The sequence below is a fragment of the Macrobrachium nipponense genome, chromosome 14 (genome assembly GCF_015104395.2).
Source record: "Macrobrachium nipponense isolate FS-2020 chromosome 14, ASM1510439v2, whole genome shotgun sequence".
Taxonomy (NCBI): domain Eukaryota; kingdom Metazoa; phylum Arthropoda; class Malacostraca; order Decapoda; family Palaemonidae; genus Macrobrachium; species Macrobrachium nipponense.
In genome coordinates this window covers 58,298,875-58,306,374 of record NC_087207.1, presented here as the reverse complement: position 1 = coordinate 58,306,374, position 7,500 = coordinate 58,298,875, and the positions used below count along the sequence as shown (strand labels likewise).

At 36.3% G+C, this 7,500-nt stretch overlaps 1 protein-coding gene across 1 annotated transcript in view; it reads left to right on the top strand.

Moving 5' to 3' along the window:
* Positions 1-7,500, top strand: part of LOC135226535 (alpha-mannosidase 2-like) — a gene marked incomplete in the record, with an annotated part of 784,965 nt that overhangs the window by 91 nt on the left and 777,374 nt on the right. Inside the window, 1 exon segment of the mRNA XM_064266188.1 lies at positions 1-4. This exon segment is cut by the window's left edge and continues 91 nt beyond it.

Genomic DNA, 7,500 nt, shown 5'->3' with positions numbered 1-7,500 from the left:
TGCAGTTAAGGAGTTTATTTTTGAAAGTTATTTTGCTTGTGAATATTATTGTACATAACTACTTCTTCAACTCCAATTGTTTCTCATATTAGATGAGGTGGACGTGTTTAGCAAGAGTCTTTTGAGGTTACCAGGGATTGTGAAATAGAAAAGTAGCTGGATTTTGCTTGGATTGTAAATCACTTAATTGGTCGGAACGCCTGCCTCGCAGGTTCGCCGTCTTTTATATCTTATAAGTAAATAACAATATTTCGATTGTAAATCACTTAATTGGTCGGAACACCTGCCTTGCAGGTTCACTGTCTTTCATATCTTGTAAGTAAATAACAATATTTCGCTGTATTTCCCAAAGAGATGGATGATACGTGAATATTCAGTTCATGCAGTCAGATTGCAAAATATGTGAGCACATTAAAATCATAACATACATTTGAATATATTGCCTTTTCTCATTTGATATATTAGTTGTCAAGAGATGCAGAGATTGTAAATGAAATATGAATTTCAAATCACGTGTGATTAAGGAAAATATTTATTGTGGTGATCCTGATTGAGAAATTTTGAAGTTTTTTTTTTTTATTCTGAGTAAAAAATATATAATTATTATAACTTTCAGGTTGATAGTTATTATAACTTACAGGTTGATATAGAAGTGCTTCGTCACGATAGGAGAGTGTTGACGAAAGTGAACTTTGAAGTTGCTTCCGTATGCAGTTTACGAAAAAGTCTCTGTGACTGACCTCTTGAGTTTTATGACCACTATATCAATCAGTCAATAAAGTGTTTCGTAAGGTTTCTTTTCTGCCACACTGCCGCACGCACCGGACTCCTAAGGCCTTTTGGAAGATTGGGTATTTGCAAAACAGATTCCAAGCCCTAAGCTTTTGTCCGAGCATGGTCAGGGTGAGAGAGTGGATTTATTCTAGGATCCCTCCTTGCCCCCCCCCTTCCCCCCCCCCATCATATTGATGATTAATTTTCCCATGTGATTTATTTGCTTATCTTCCGCTTCTTCTCAGAATTCTTCAATTTACATGTGCCGTTTTTATTGCAGACGAAATGTGTAGCAGTAGATTCCGTCATAATGTTTCATCTAGTAAATGACACCTACGGGCTGCTTTATGAGCAAGAGCCCGCGCTGGCATAAGGCCAGCTTAATCTCCAACAACATGGTAAATGATTGAAAGATCGAAGTCGGATGATAATACCTTATAGCCTCCGTCATTTAAGTATTAAAATCGTATTCGGAGAGAGAGAGAGAGAGACGAGAGAGAGAGAGAGATAGAGAGAAGAGAGAGAGAGAGAGAGCGGGGGGGGGGGGGGGGGGATTTTGTGGGAAGAGGTTATCTAGTGCTACAAAAGTCGCTGGAGATTGGAAGCCGTTAAGGGCGCGTAAAGGTCTTCAGGAAGATTGGAGGTCACTGGGCATGCGCCAAAGGTTACTTTTATGTGGATGAAGGTCATTCTCGCCCAGTGAAGATCATTAGAGAAGGAAACGAAGATTGGTGTTCGGAGAGCGAGGGTCGTTTGCTTGGGAGACGGCAGGTCGTTTGAGGTTGGGGGGGTTAAAAGGTTTTTGTTGGGGGGGTGGAGCGTTGGTTTGCACAACGAAGCAGAATCGAACATTTCATAATGTATTCGGTGATTTATGGCGAATCATGTTCGGTCGTTGTTAAGCCGATTTGGTCGAGGTTTATTAAAAGCAAATGGCGGTGTTCCCGCACAAGAGGATTGCGTGCAATTGAAAAAAAGGTTGCGAACATTGAGGTTGAGCCTATTTTCCTCCGATAACCCCTCCCTCCCCCCGCGCCCCTGCCGTTTTCCCCTTCCACATCCTCCTGCCTCATCCATCCTACCCCCTTTGCTATGCCTTGAAAGATATTTCATGGTGTGAGTGTTTTTGTTGTGGTGGGGGTGGGTGGGTAGGGGGAGATGGACAGGTTCTGTTTAATAGCATTAAGAGGAAATCTTTTGTTTTATGTAAACTAAAAGATGTTGAAATTTCGCCTGGTAGGTTTGAATCGTGTGTCGATGTAAATTCGCTCCGTAGTATTCACCGTTGCGTGGTCTCTGCCCGATTTTGCTAACTGTGTATTGGTACACCGATCATTCTTTTGTCCCTTCTCGGAAACCGAGCGAATAAATGGCCGTGTCATTATAGATTTTCACGTGTATTGTACGACATTCCCTCTGGAAAATGGTTTCGTCTTCTCATTTCTTTTCCGTGGCTTTCTAAGAAGACGAATTATCGGAAAGTTGAAAGTTCCCGAAAGAAGTCATTGAGTGTGATTGGGTCAAGATTGGCCAAACGCAACAGAGTCACTCTATTGGCTGAGACTTGACTGAATGCAATTATTGTCCCCGATGAATGACCTTAACTTTACTGAAAGTAACACTTTTTATTGCAAATGAATGGTAAATATTATTGCAAATAAGTGGTAGATATTTTTGTATTTAAATGGTAAATATTGTCGTAAGTAATTGATAAATATTGTGGCAAGTAAATGGTAAATTTTATTGCATATAAATTGTAAATATTATTGAAAATAAATGGCAAATATTTTTGTATGTGAATGGTAAAAATTGTCGCTTGTAATTGATAAATATTGTGGCAGGTAAATGGTAATTATTATTGCATACAAATTGTGAATATTATTGTCAATAAATGGTAAATATGTTGGTATGTGAATGGTAAAAATTGTCGCAAATAAATGGTGAATATTATTGCATATAAATTGTAAATATTCTTGCAAATAAATAGTTAACATGTTTGTATGTGAATAGTAAAAGTTGTCGCAAGTAATTGATGAATATTGTGGCAAATAAATGGTAAATATTATTGCATATAAATGGTAAATATTATTGCAAATAAATGGTAAATATTTTTGTATGAAAATGGTAAATATTGTCGCAAGTAATTGATTAATATTGTCTCAAATAAGTAGTAAATATTATTGCATATGAATGGCTAATATTATTGCAAATAAATGGTAATTATTGTTGCAGATAAATGGTAAATTTTGTTGCAAATGAATGGTCAGTAACTTTCCAAATAAATGATGTGTCATTGCAAATAAATGGTAAATATTGTTGCAAATAAATGTGTAATAATGTTCCAAATAAATTTTAAATATCATTGCAAATAAATGTTAAATATCGTTGTAAATAAATGGTAAATATTATTGCAAATAGTCGGTGAATATCATTACAAATAAAGGATAAATATTATTGCAAATACATACTATTATTGATTGCAACTGTTATTATACTCAGTGACTGAAATGTTACTGAGATTATCTTGACAAATAGTTAAATGAAAGAGTTTTAAAAGTCATCTTATGGAAAAAAAATTGTCTTACACTTTATTGATGGTAATTGTTGCCGCACATTTAAATGTAACAAGTGGATCGTTACTGAAGGTAAGCTAAGACCTTGGTAAGCGTGTCTCCCAGCTGGAAAATGAAATATTTAGAGAAAACGTAAAACTTGGAGAGACCCAAGTCTAATTGCGTTAACTACCAAGTTTTTCGTGTTCTGCAAGTAGTAATTAATTGGTATATTGAATATAAATGTTCCACTGGTAGTAAAATTAGGTAGTGATGTGAATCTTTGATGAGAATGTTGGAAACGGGTCAGTTGGCAAATAAATTGATCGTGTCTGATTTTTTGTGTGTATCATTTGGGTGAACGCACATGATAACGGTGATTCTTCATTACAAAAAAGTTGAGTTAATAGGATCTGTGACGCGATGGTGAGAAAATGTAATTTATTTTTCTCTAAACGAGAAGCATTTTCAGGAGGACCTTGAGGTAAAAAAAAAAATAATGGTTGTTACTTCACCATATTTGTCACTGTTATTTGGTACAATATAAGACATCATTGGTTTCTCAAGGGGCAGTAGTATAGTTATTCAGTTATTCTGGTGCAAGGCCACCTTTACTACTTCCACAAGACAAGATATTGAAGTGAAATTGTACGAGTGGGGACCGTAGAGTTTTACCAAATACCGAGTACTAGGTTCGTAGGCACATATTGGAAATGGGTTTTGTGGTTTAAATGTTGCTGCCCAAAACCGTAGCATTTGTGCACGTAAATGAACGGTTTTATATTGGGAATACATATTGGAGTTTGTACTCATTACATAGATTTTTTTTTATTTTGAGGGGTAACCATATTGCATTCCATCCAAAGGGAGTGCTTTTGAAAAGGATGTCGAAATTATTATTGCCGATTTTGTTTGTTGACGTTGCAAAATATCCCTTGGGTTAATGTTTTCCGCTCCTTCACCTTATCACATCTTATTTTCCAATCTACTCATGGTGCTATTTACTTATTGTTGTGTTCTTTTTAGTTCATCGTTGTTCCAACTCGCATTATAATTGTGTGGAGATACCTGTACTTATTTAGACGAAATCTCTTAAGGTTGGATGTACGCTTTATGATTTATTTAATATCAATAAAGTGTACATTTAAAAAATAAGCAAGATTAGGATTATAAATTATGTTCGTTATTGTATTATTCCACAAGCTTCCGAATTTGTATAGTTGCAATTTGAGTCGTAAAAAAATGGTCGCCACTACGATCTCTCTCTCTCTCTCTCTCTCTCTCTCTCTACTGCTATCTTCTCTCGCTCTCTCTCTCGCTCTCTCTCTCTCTCTTTCTTCTCTCTCTCTCTCTCTCGCTCTACTCTCTCTCTCTCTATATATATATTATATATATATATATATATATGATATATATATTAGTATAATATATATTTATATATATAAACGCGCGCGCGCACAACGCACACACACACACACACACACACACACACACACACATATATATATATATATATATATAAATCTCGCTCACTTGAAATTCGAATAGATTTTTATTGATCCATCTGTCTATCTCGATAATGTTAAAAAATGGTCTATCAGTCTTATTGCAAACAGTAATTCTACCCACATATTAAACCAACAGTCCTTCGCCTGGCACAGTCACGTTCCCCTCATTGCAAATGACACAAGAAACTAACTAAAGCCATTAGCGCGAACTTCTGATGAAAGCAACAGCTAGGGAAAGGCTAAGAAAGTCAAACACGTCAAACAAAAACGTAACGAAGGGGGAAAGGGTGTGGGGGGCGGGGGGGGGGGGGGACGGAGGCGAGAGTTGGGCTGGGGGGGGGGGGGTTGGGGGGGGGGGGGCTTTGTTTGCAGAAACAACGTGATACAACAAACTTCACTGGAACGCCCCTCCTCCTTAAAACAACGACCCATTGAATCCCTGAACTAGTTTCCTGAATTCATGACTTCACAAGTCTCCTGAAGTCATGACTTACTAAGAAGTCTCCTGACTTCGTGACTTCCAGCCTCCCAAGAAGGGAAAGTCAGATGCCATTCGGCATTTGCAGTTTAAAGGGCCAATGTAGTCTTGACGTTGCTGTTTAACATTTCAGATTCAGTCGAGTTCGTGGCGGTGTATGTATATGTATATATATATCTATAAATAGTATATAAACATGTATATCTAAATATATATTGTTTTATATATATATAGTATATATATATATGTATATATGAAATAGTTTTATATTTTATATATTACATATATATATATATATTGTGTGTGTGTATATATATATATATATATATATAGTATATATATATATATATATATATATATATACATATATATTTATATATATATATATATGATGAAGAGAGATGAGAGACGACGAGAGAGAGAGAGAGAGAGAGAGAACAGAACGAACTGGTTTTTTTCATCACACGAGAATATAACATGCCCATTTGCTACACAGCTAAACCCGTAAAGTGGATGTAGTTAACATTTATTTATTTTTCACAGGGGTCCCATTTGGAGGATGCTGAACATAGCCCCGTTGTTGGAAGGGCGTCTTGCGTTAGGAGATGGGGCGCGGGGTGGGGCGGGGCAGAAAAGTAAAAGACATATTGTGGGATTTACATATAAACGCATACATTTTGTACATACGTACAACACGGTCTACATAATGACTACGTTTTGTTTGTTGGGAAGTGTAGGGTAAATTTTATTTTTCTCTTGAATTTTTTTATATGTATTTAAACATGTATTTTAACACATTCGGGTTATCTTATCGTAATGTGGAAAAAATATCTGTCCTAGTAAATTCATCAAGAATACATTATGATTGCTAATGATGCCTCTGAAGTTTTTAAGTACGGGAGTTTCTAATTGAATTTAGATTTTATTTCCTAATCACATACAGCCAGTCTCCTCTGCTACAACTGGTGAATCAAGGAGTAGCCTTACTTCTTCATTTACATTTCCTATGACAAGTTAAAGGCATCGGCTATAGTGATCATGATCTGTTATAAACGTTATTGAGTCAACTGCCTTTCTGGTAAGCGCAAAATATCTTATTTCATCCTGTGATGAAATAGTATGAGGATCGTGTGTCAAATTATGTTCAAGCTAGAGCGGCCGAAGACAGCAGGCTCCATCAAGGCTATCAGCAAATCGCCCACTAATGTCCCGTTTCCCAGAAAGTTGCACTTCCGTTCTCTCCCAAAATTCAGTGTTTTCCAGCCAGTTATTAGGATCACACTTTTGTAGAATGTTCGTGAGTATCTTTATTTTTTAGCGAATACCGCCGACTCTCTCTCTCTCTCTCTCTCTCTCTCTCTCTCTCTCTCTCTCTCTCTCTCTCTCTCTCTAGGTTATCGAATACATTTCTGCAGTGTGAGTTGCACAGAGATAATGGCACTATACATTCTGTATACGAGATGAAGCAGGAGTGGATCCACAGGTGTGTAAGCTAAAGAATGTTTTATTTTTGGTCAGAGTATGTCTTGTTTTGATATGTTGAAAAATGGTTTAGTACTAAATTCATCAGCAAATATTGGGGCAACGGAGTTCGTTTTCACTGTTAACCAAAGGTCAGAGTTCGTTATACAACCAGGGCCTACAACGCTTTATTTTGTTGTTTTAAATTTTTTTTATATATATAATAGTTATTATAGGAATAACAAGTGAATGCCTTCATCGAGAATTAGGGAAAACATCAGGTAGGCCCCGTTCTGTCTTTTATCTTTAGAAGAAATATTACAGGCATCCAGTAAAACTGAATTTAATGAATTACAAAGCCATAATTGTGCGGAAGGGAGGAAAGAGACATTCAGTACCATCTTAGTAAGTGACTTTTGCGAGTGGTAGAGCGTAATTTTGTTTAAAAAAAAAAAAAAGCTAGTGGTTGTTAACGATTATCATTTATTGTCGAAGGCTTGCTTTATTTATCTCCTAAATTTAACTGAATTTTGCATTTCTTCATAGCCAGAAAGTGCTATTTGAGATAGTGAACACGATTTATAGTATTGTCTGTTTACTGCCATGACATGATTTACATGTACTTGATTGTAGGAAACTGGAAGGTAAAATTAAGGCCAAAGGTCGTGCGCAATGAGACCTCCGAGGTCATTCTGAGCTGAAAGGAAATTGAAAGTAAAGAATGCTT